An 11,628-nucleotide genomic window follows, 5' to 3' on the forward strand; every position below is an offset into this window, starting at 1 on the left:
AGAGAGAGAGAGAGAGAGAGAGAGAGAGAGAGAGAGAGAGAGAGAGAACACAAGCAGAGGAGGAGCAGAGAGAGAGAGAGAGGGAGAGAGAGAATCCCAAGCAGGTTCTATGCTTAGTACAGAGCCTAACATGCGGCTCGATCTCATGACTGAGAGATTATGACCTGAGCCAAAATCAGGAGTTGGAGGCTTAACTGAATGAGCCACCCAGGCTTCCCAACAATTCTATTTTTTCACTTTATACAGCTTTCTGTTTTCTTTCATGGATAGAATAGCTCTCATCTTTCTGAGGATATAAATGATAATTTCTTTTCTCCTGGTACATGTTATCTGTGTTTTTCCTGAGTTCTTTTTTTTTTCCTGTTGGCTTTGTACTTGGCCTCTCAAGTTGGAGTCTTCCTCAAATATTTGGTGATCTTTTGTTCTCCTTTGTCACATAAGAGTGATGCACTAAAATTTCAGAGAGAATAAGATTTGCTGACTGAGCAACCAGAAGACTTTTTGATTATGTAATCCCCAGATATTAATATAGATATTGTCTTTGAGGATGATCAGTGTCACAATAGTTAGCTTAGTTAGCTAGGATAGCCTAGGTTACCTGCAGGAATAAGTAAAAATTTATTTCATGATACTTTAAGTGTTTGTCGTAGCAGGGAAAAAGCAAGCATAAGGATTACACATTGCCTCTTGAATACTTCTACCCAGAATTAATAGGCATGCCTTCTCACATGTCATTGACTAAAGCGAATCACATGTCTGCTAACTTCAAAGAATGGGAAGTGCAGTCTTCCCCAGGGCTCAGAGGAAGAGAACAACAAATAATACTGGACAGCAGCACTAATGTTTACCACACTGACTGGGCTGCTTCCTTAAAAATATTATTCTTGATCTTCTCATTGCCCCTTAGCAGATTATTCAGACAATAAGCATCCACTTGCTCAAGTATCGGGAGGTTGTTGTTTTTTTTTTTTTTCTGATGAATACAGTTTGTTGATTAAATAGAAATTTTTTAAAAAGCTAGAGGTAAACAAAAATATTCCTTTGCCTACTAAACTTCCTGCAGAAGTTAGAATAAAAGGCCTTAAATTTCTCTTTTTTCCCTCATTCTATGTCTTCCTAAAGTCACTGCTGATCTTATCACAGCACCAGTTAGGAGACAAAACCAGGTAGAAATGAAGGTAACAGCAAATAGAGTTGCAGTTTGGATCTGGTTGTGGCCAGCCTCTCAAGGACTAGTTTTGTAATTTAAAATTAACTCTAAGCAGCTCCACCCTAAATGGAGTGAAGCTGACAAAAGAAAGAGGCTGTGTTAATTAAAAAAGTCTTCCAGGACCCAGAGCCATGAACAACGAGACACTTTATCTACAAGTGCCCAGGCAGCAATGGTGGAATTCAGGTTTCCTGGGCAGATGTAATTTAGATTCTTCAGTGATAAAGAGTTTGAATTTGAAGACATCTCTCTCTTTAAGCCAACAATACCCTGAAGAGCAAACAGGTCCCAGGCACTACTGTTTTGGAATACTGGATACAAAAGTGACTGTAAACCTAAATTGTCTGCACAAGTTCATCAGAAGACTTTAAAACCCACCCATATTTCTGTGTCTGATTCCAAAGGAACTAGTTGCTCAGGTTGCAGATAAGTTATGCCTGGCTCACGGTTTCTTTCCCTTATACTTCAGGATGTTAAATTAATAGTAAGTGGTCACATAATTTTACTAAGCAAATATATAAAGCTAAAAAGAGCACCCTTGTCCTAAAGCATAGATTTGTGGTAAAATTTGAAGCTAGACTGGCCAGCAGATAAAAGAATGCTGTAACCCATTCACCCTAAATCAGCTCTCTGAGCCCTGTGAGCAGGAGCCACCCCAGACTCATTCCCCACTATGAGAGGAGAGTCATTGAGAAAGTTCTTAGCCCACTGCTGGGCCTCCAGAAGTGGCCTTCTGGTGTACATTGTCCTTCTCAGCTACAAACAAATTATACCTACTGCTCTATGCACTCACAACTGTACAGAGTTCCTCGACCACGTCTGGAATGCAGTATGAAAGGTGCCATTTATACCTTTAAGACCCTACACAATATGGCAGCTCATATGCTAACTGAGGTCCCCATGTTGATCAATCACCAGATGCTGGCCACCTTGGGGCAGGGCATAACCTTGGAGGAGGTGGCTCTTTGCAGATAAGACAATCCCTAAAGGAACTGACAATTGAGCTCTGCTGTCTCAAAGCACTCTCAGGAGCTGGGACATGAATCTTCATTGAAGGGGGATCCTAGTGCCCACCACACTGCTACATCAAGTCATTTCCCCTGCAAACTCTTTAACTAGATTTCAAAGTTCCTCAAATTTCGGCCTCAGATTCACAGTTAACTGTCCACAGTTATCAGACCAGTAGCACTTGTTCCCAAACTCTCAATTCTTTCCTTTTGACCTCATTATATCCCCACTTTATTTCTGATTTGTCATACTGTCTCATGTATATCTATCCATATGGGTAAGCTTAGTTCCACATTTATGTTTATATTTGCTTAGTAACTTTCCTCTATTGTTATAAGCATCTCCCTGTCTAAAAAACAAAGAATCAGGCTCCAAATAAATATAATATTTGCTGGACACAACCAAATTTTCATCTTTTAAAACGCTTTCATTGTATAACTAGGTTGCAGAGGGTGAAGTTAATTGACTTTCAACTCAACTTGTTTGCTCCCACCGAGTTGGCTTTTTTTTGTGTTTTTCATGAACCAAACTCTATCTAATTTACTGACAAAAGTGTATTCCTGTCAGTTTATTCTGGCCACAGGAGAGATCTACTTGTCTTTCTAAAGAAGAAGAAGACTCATTTTCTCAAAATGACAAGAGAAACTAGGCCAGCTAGAGTTAGAAAATCTCCTTTAAATCTCCTCTTCTGGCCATTAAGCTGGGAAGATGAGTTGATAACTTGCTCCCCACCATCTTTACCATAGCCTAAGCAATATTAAGCTTCACTGGGATAAACAGGTTCTGAGTTTCAGTTTTTGCTTAATGGCACCTGAGTGCATTCTTGAAATTCAGTGATTAATCATTTCAGCACTCTGTGGCTGCATTCATTGGCACTCCATGTACAATAGGACCAATTAGGAAATACGTTTTCTGGCATTGATTCCACTCCATTGAATAACTCCCCATATTCAGCTGTAATCTCTAAGTATTGTCCAGCATAAGTGGTCTATATAAGAACTGTGAATTTCTCCCCAACATGGTCTCTTTTCCAAGCACAATTACATCCTAGGCTAAAGCCTCACAGACCCCTTACCAGGGTACTAGGTAAGACACCAATCTCAATTTTCTGCTCTTTGGACAATCTCTTTGATCACCTCCAATTCCTGATAAAATCTTCCTGCTATTTCTAAGCAAGTACAAGTACTTTCCAAGTACACATGAGCCAAAAATGCACAGAGATTTCAGAACAAAGTGAGGTCCAAAGTAACTGTCAAACAATATTCAGGGGGCAGGGGTGGGACAGGCGAATATATTTGGGGGTATTTTAAAAGTTAAGTAAGACTGAAGCTGTATGTATACCACCCAAATTATCTGTTTCCACGTGCTCTTTAAGGAGTGAAAATTGGATTGACACTTTTGAACTTTGCATTTTTAAGAAAATATTACCTCTTACTCATCATCAAAGGGGAATCCTTTTGGTTTCATTTATTTTTTTAAAAGTAAATTCTATACCTTACATGGGGCTCAAACTCACAACCCCAAGATCAAGTGTCACTTGCTTTATGGACTGAGCCAGCTAGGCAGGCCTAAGGGGGATCCTTTTGAAATTCCAGTGGTAGGGATTAACAGGAGAACCATGAGGATACTTTCTCTTTTGTCTGTAATCAAAAGCATACTTGATCTGCATAGTTAGGTATAGCTAAAGGTGTGGTATTGACTGAGAAAGCAGTTTCTCCTTGGATACTACTTCACACACGGAACCCAGAATTGATTACAGTCACTTTGTACCATTTTCTAAACAACTATCTGACTTTGGAGGAGCTAATAATGCAAAAAAAGGGTTTTGTTGTTTTTATTGTAACTGCTTGTTTATTCAGTCACTATACATTATATTATTATGTAAGACCTTAAAATTTATTGGGAATCTATGGACAATGGAAAAGACACTGAACATGGAAAGCTGTAAAGACATGTTCCCTGTCTTTGAGAAACACAGCATTTATTTGGAGAAACTTCAGGTTGAAAGATTTAATTCTTTTTGGGGGGGGTGGAAGGGACTTTAGATATCTCTTAGTTCAAGTCCCTCATTTCAGAAAAGGAGAATGCATCACTGAGAGCTGATGTGATTTTTATTTAGAATCACATGGTCTGCAACAGTTCAATATTAATTTATGAATCAGTTCATCCTAAAATTTATCTTTTATTTTGTTAAGAAGAATATTTCAGACATATAAAAAAATACCAAGAATAATACATTGAGGCTCCTGTACCCACTACCCAGCTTAAGAAATTAATTATTATATATTATAGTCACAATAGAATCTCTCTGTATTCCTCTTTAATCTCTTTCCTATAAATCCCTCCCAAGAGCTAACCAGCATCCTGAATTTTCTATTTATCACTTCCATCCATATTTTTTTTTTAATGTTTATTTATTTTTGGGACAGAGAGAGACAGAGCATGAACGGGGGAGGGGCAGAGAGAGAGGGAGACACAGAATCGGAAACAGGCTCCAGGCTCTGAGCCATCAGGCCAGAGCCTGACGCGGGGCTCGAACTCACGGACCGCGAGATCGTGACCTGGCTGAAGTCGGACGCTTAACCGACTGCACCACCCAGGCGCCCCTTGGTGTCTTATTGTATATGTTATTCCTGCCTTTTTCACTAACATATATTTGAGATTCATGGCTATGAATAAATGTAATTCTCATTCAGTTTTGCTGCTATATATTTTTCTTTTCCATAAATAAGTAGACAGGCTCCATTTTTTTTGTCATTTCATTAGCAATTGCATACTGTTACCTTGGGCACATTGAGGATATATACTAGGAGTCAAATTGCTAGGTCACATAGCATACACACCTTTAAATTTGCTGGATTCTCATTTCAGCTCTAGACTGCTCAACCTCACTGGGTTTGACTTTGTAAATCTACCTGCTTACTTCCATACTGCTGACTGCATACTTGCACTTTTAGAGTGCAAGTCTGAGAATTTAATGATGAAGGAGCTTAACAGAAATAGCTACCTGTTGAAAACTGAAGAGGCAGTGTCGGTTTGAGTATGGGTAGCACTCTTGGCAATGCAAATAGACTGAAGACATTGATTGAGCTGACTGATTTATAGGGCTTATGGTGAGCTCCAAAGGGAGAGTTAACATGTGTCTTCAAATGAAGAGTTTGTTCCCTTGTGTCATCCTGGGAACATAGTAGAGAAGTACACTCTTACCTAGTACGAGTAGAGCCAGCCTTCCTGTAAGGGTAGTAAAGAGTGATTATGTGATACAAGTTGCTTGATTCTATTAAGTCTTCTCAAAGCACTTTCCTTGTGCTTGTTCCTAAAATTTAATGATTCATTTATCTAATATTGTCCTCCATTAACATGCAAAGAATGTGGGGCGCATGGGTGGCTCAGTCGGTTAAGCTTAAGCATTCGACTCTTGGTTTTGACTCAGGTCATGATCTCGCTATTCACAAGTTTGAGCCTCACATTGGGCTCTGTGCTGACAGTGTGGATGGAGCCTGCTTGGGATTCTGTGTTTCCATTTCTCTCTCTGCCCTTCCCCAGCTCACGCTCTCTGTTTCTCTCTCAAAAATAAATAAACTTAAAAAATTAAATGCAAAGAATGGGACAAGAGGGTTCAAGTGAGTTACTAAGATATAATATTTATTTACCTATTAGAAGGCCATTGGTAGGATCCTGGGAAGATGGTGGCATAGGAGGACGCTGGGCTCACTGCACGTCCTGCTGATCACTTACACCTGCCTAAATAACCCAGAAAACCGCCAGAAGACTAGCAGAACGGAGTCTCCAGAGCCAAGCACAGAGGAGAGGTGCACGGAAGAGGGTAGGAAGGGCGGAGAGGCGGTGCGCACTCCAGGGACTGGCAGGAGGGAGCTGGGAGAGGGGCAGCCCGCTGGCCAAGCAGAGTCCTGGAGTTTGGCTTGAAAAAGTGGAGGGGCCTGACGGAGTGTTCCGACAGCAAGTGGGACTTGACATCTGGAAGGTTATAAACTAACAGCTCTGCTCAGAGAACAGGACGGCTGGAGGACAACGGGAGGGAGAGTTGTTCAGCCCCGGACGAAGGAGCGCAGCTTGGCGTGGCACAAGGCGCTCACCAGCACCATCTCCCTTGCCCATCCCCCAGCCAAAATCCCAAAGGGAACCAGTTCCTGCCAGGGAACTTACTTGTACCACACAAACACCCAAAGCTGTGCTTCTGCGGATCCATCCCTCCGGCGGGTCTGACTCCCTCCTGGTGCTGCAGGGCCCCTCTCAAAGTGGAACTCCAAAGGAAAAGCGAGCTGAGCCTGCCCCTCCTGCCCCTGTGCACCTGGCCGATCCACCCCAGCTAATAACCACATCCCCAGCACCACAAGCCTGGCAGTGTGCAAGTAGCCCAGACGGGCCACGCCACCCCACAGTGAATCCCACCCCTAGGAGAGGGGAAGAGAAGGCACACACCAGTCTGACTGTGGCCCCAGCAGTGGGCTGGGGGCAGACATCAGGTCTGACTGCGGCCCTGCCCACCAACACAAGTTATTCAAGACAGCACAGGGGAAGTGCCCCGCAGTCCCGCACCACTCCAGGGACTATCCAAAATGTCGAAATGGAAGAATTCCCCTCAGAAAAATGTCCAGGAAATAACAACAGCTAACGAACTGATCAAAAATGATTTAAACAATATAACAGAAAGTGAATTCAGAATAATAGTCATGAAATTAATCGCTGGGCTTGAAAACAGTATAAAGGACAGCAGAGAATCTCTTGCTACAGAGATCAAGGGACTAAGGAACAGCCAGGAGGAGCTAAAAAATGCTATCAATGAGCTGCAAAATAAAATGGAGACAACTACGGCTTAGATTGAAGAGGCAGAGGAGAGAATAGGTGAACTAGAAGATAAAATTTGGAAAAAGAAGAAGCTGAGAAAAAGAGATAAAAAAAATCCAGGAGTATGAGGGGAAAATTAGAGAGCTAAGTGATGCACTAAAGAGAAATTATATACGCATAATTGGTATTCCAGAGGAGGAAGAGAGAGGGAAAGGTGCTAAAGGGGTACTTGAAGAAATTATAGCTGAGAACTTCCCGGGTCTGGGGAAGGAAAAAGGCATTGAAATCCAAGAGGCACAGAGAACTCCCTTCAGACATAACTTGAATTGATCTTCTGCATGACATATCATAGTGAAACTGGCAAAATACAAGGATAAAGAGAAAATTCTGAAAGCAGCTAGGGATAAACGTGCTCTAACATATAAAGGGAGACCTATAAGACTCGTGACTGATCTCTCTACTGAAACTTGGCAGGCCAAAAAGGCATGGCAGGAGATCTTCAATGTGATGAACAGAAAAAATATGCAGCCGAGAATCCTTTATCCAGCAAGTCTGTCATTTAGAATAGAAGGAGAGATAAAGGTCTTCCCAAACAAACAAAAACTGGAGGAATTCGTCACCACTAAACCAGCCCTACAAGAGATGCTAAGGGGGATCCTGTGAGACAAAGTACCAGAGACATTGCTACAAGCATGAAACCTATGGACATCACAATGACTCTAAACCCATATCTTTCTATAATAACAGTGAATGTAAATGGAATAAATGCGCCAACCAAAAGACATAGGGTATCAGAATGGATAAAAAAAACAAGACCCATCTATTTGCTGTCTACAAGAGACTCATTTTAGACCTGAGGACACCTTCAGATTGAAAGTGAGGGGATGGAAAACTATTTATCATGCCACTGGAAGTCAAAAGAAAGCTGGAGTAGCCATACTTATATCAGACAAACTAGACTTTAAATTAAAGGCTGTAACAAGAGATCAAGAAGGGCATTATATAATATTCACAGGGTCTATCCATCAGGAAGAGCTGACAATTATAAATGTCTATGCACCAAATACAGGAGCCCCCAAATATATAAAACAATTACTCACAAACATAAGCAACTTATTGATAAGAATGTGGTAATTGCAGGGGACTTTAACACTCCGCTTACAGAAATGGATAGATCACCTAGACACACGGTCAATAAAGAAACAAGGGCCCTGAATGAGATATTGGATCAGATGGACTTGACATATTTAGAACACTGCATCCTAAAGCAACAGAATATACTTTCTTCTCGAGTGCACATGGAACATTCTCCAAGATAGATCACATACTGGGTCACAAAACAGCCCTTCATAAGTATACAAGAATTGAAATCATACCATGCATACTTTCAGACCACAATGCTATGAAGCTTGAAATCAACCACAGGAAAAAGTCTGGAAAACCTCCAAAAGCATGGAAGTTAAAGAATACCCTACTAACGAATGAGTGGGTCAACCAGGCAATTCGAGAAGAAATTAAAAAATATATGGAAACAAATGAAAATGAAAATACAACAATCCAAACACTTTGGGACGCAGCAAAGGCAGTCCTGAGAGGAAAATACATTGCAATCCAGGCCTATCTCAAGAAACAAGAAAAATCCCAAATACAAAATCTAACAGCACACCTAAAGGAAACAGAAGCAGAGCAGCAAAGACACCCCAAACCCAGCAGAAGAAGAGAAATAATAAAGATCAGAGCAGAAATAAACAATACAGAATCTAAAAAAACTGTAGAGCAGATCAACGAAACCAAGAGTTGGTTTCTTGAAAAAATAAACAAAATTGACAAACCTCTAGCCAGGCTTCTCAAAAAGAAACGGGAGATGACCCACATAGATAAAATCATGAATGAAAATGGAATTGTTACAACCAATCCCTCAGAGATACAAGCGATTATCAGGGAATATTATGAAAAATTATATGCCAACAAATTGGACAACCTGGAAGAAATGGACAAATTCCTAAACACCCACACCCTTCCAAAACTCAATCAGGAGGAAATAGAAAGCTTGAACAGACCCACAACCAGCGAAGAAATTGAATCAGTCATCAAAAATCTCCCAACAAATAAGAGTCCAGGACCAGATGGCTTCCCAGGGGAGTTCTACCAGACGTTTAAAGCAGAGATAATACCTATCCTTCTCAAGCTATTCCAAAAAATAGAAAGGGAAGGAAAACTTCCAGACTCATTCTATGAAGCCAGTATTACTTTGATTCCTAAACCAAAGACCCAGTAAAAAAGAGAACTGCAGGCCAATATCCCTGATGAATATGGATGCAAAAATTCTCAATAAGATAGTAGCAAATCGAATTCAACAGCATATAAAAAGAATAATTCACCATGATCAACTGGGATTCATTCCTGGGATGCAGGGCTGGTTCAACATTCGCAAATCAATCAACGTGATACATCACATTAACAACAAAAAAGAGAAGAACCATATGATCCTGTCAATCGATGCAGAAAAGGCCTTTGACAAAATCCAGCACCCTTTCTTAATAAAAACCCTTGAGAAAGTCGGGATAGAAGGAACATACTTAAAGATCATAAAAGCCATTTATGACAAGCCCACAGCTAACATCATCCTCAAAGGGGAAAAACTGAGAGCTTTTTCCCTGAGATCAGGAACACAACAAGGATGTCCATTCTCACCGCTGTTGTTTAACATAGTGTTGGAAGTTCTAGCATCAGCAATCAGACAACAAAAGGAAATCAAAGGCATCCAAATTGGCAAAGATGAAGTCAAGCTTTCGCTTTTTGCAGATGACATGATATTATACATGGAAAATCCGATAGACTCCACCAAAAGTCTGCTAGAACTGATACATGAATTCACAAAGTTGCAGGATACAAAATCAATGTACAGAAATCAGTAGCATTCTTATACACTAACAATGAAGCAACAGAAAGACAAATAAAGAAACTGGTCCCATTCACAATTGCACCAAGAAGCATAAAATACATAGGAATAAATCTAACCAAAGATGTAAAAGATATGTATGCTGAAAACTATAGAAAGCTTATGAAGGTAATTGAAGAAGATTTAAAGAAATGGAAAGACATTCCCTGCTCATGGATTGGAAGAATAAATATTGTCAAAATGTCAATATTATCCAAAGCTATCTACACATTCAATGCAATCCCAATCAAAACTGCACCAGCATTCTTCTCGAAAGTAGAACAAGCAATCCTAAAATTCATATGGAACCACAAAAAGCCCCGAATAGCCAAAGTAATTTTGAAGAAGACCAAAGCAGGTGGAATCACAATCCCAGACTTTAGCCTCTACTACAAAGCTGTCATCATCAAGATAGCATGGTATTGGCACAAAAACAGACACATACACCAATGGAATAGAACAGAAACCCCAGAACTAGACCCACAACGTATGGCCAACTCATCTTTGACAAAGCAGGAAAGAATATCCAATGGAAAACAGACAGTCTCTTTAACAAATGGTGCTGGGAGAACTGGACAGCAACATGCAGAAGATTGAAACTAGACCACTTTCTCACACCATTCCAAAAATAAACTCAAAATGGATAAAGGACCTGAATGTGAGACAGGAAACCATCAAAACCCTAGAGGAGAAAGCAGGAAAAGACCTCTCTGACCTCAGCCATAGCAATTTCTTACTTGACACATCCCCAAAGGCAAGGGAATTAAAAGCAAAAGTGAACTACTGGGACCTTATGAAGATAAAAAGCTTCTGCACAGCAAAGGAAACAACCAACAAAACGAAAAGGCAACCAACGGAATGGGAAAAGATATTTGCAAATGACATATCGGACAAAGGGCTAGTATCCAAAATCTATAAAGAGCTCACCAAACTCCACACCCGAAAAGCAAATAACCCAGTGAAGAAATGGGCAGAAAACATGAATAGACACTTCTCTAAAGAAGACATCCGGATGGCCAACAGGCACATGAAAAGATGTTCAGCGTCCTTCCTTATCAGGGAAATACAAATCAAAACCACACTCCGGCATCACCTCACGCCAGTCAGAGTGGCCAAAATGAACAAATCAGGAGACTATAGATGCTGGAGAGGATGTGGAGAAACGGGAACCCTCTTGCACTGTTGGTGGGAATGCAAATTGGTGCAGCCACTCTGGAAAGCAGTGTGGAGGTTCCTCAGAAAATTAAAATAGACCTACCCTATGACCCAGCAATAGCACTGCTAGGAATTTATCCAAGGGACACAGGAGTACTGATGCATAGGGGCACTTGTACCCCAATGTTCATAGCAGCACTCTCAACAATAGCCAAATTATGGAAAGAGCCTAAATGTCCATCAACTGATGAATGGATAAAGAAATTGTGGTTTATATACACTATGGAATACTACGTGGCAATGAGAAAAAATGAAATATGGCCTTTTGTAGCAACGTGGATGGAACTGGAGAGTGTGATGCTAAGTGAAATAAGCCATACAGAGAAAGACAGATACCATATGGTTTCACTCTTATGTGCATCCTGAGAAACTTAACAGGAACCCATGGGGGAGGGGAAGAAAAAAAAAAAAGAGGTTAGAGTGGGAGAGAGCCAAAGCATAAGAG

General features: G+C 40.7%; 1 long non-coding RNA gene across 1 annotated transcript in view; it reads right to left on the reverse strand.

Annotated features, from left to right (window-relative positions):
• Positions 1-11,628, reverse strand: part of LOC121028874 (uncharacterized) — a 161,223-nt gene that overhangs the window by 109,330 nt on the left and 40,265 nt on the right. The window contains exon 2 of the long non-coding RNA XR_005789477.1: positions 5,226-5,449. This is a non-coding gene — a long non-coding RNA (uncharacterized LOC121028874). The remainder of the gene's footprint in view (positions 1-5,225; positions 5,450-11,628) is intronic.

The sequence above is a fragment of the Herpailurus yagouaroundi genome, unplaced genomic scaffold (assembly GCF_014898765.1).
Source record: "Herpailurus yagouaroundi ecotype Mexico unplaced genomic scaffold, PumYag 100, whole genome shotgun sequence".
Taxonomy (NCBI): domain Eukaryota; kingdom Metazoa; phylum Chordata; class Mammalia; order Carnivora; family Felidae; genus Herpailurus; species Herpailurus yagouaroundi.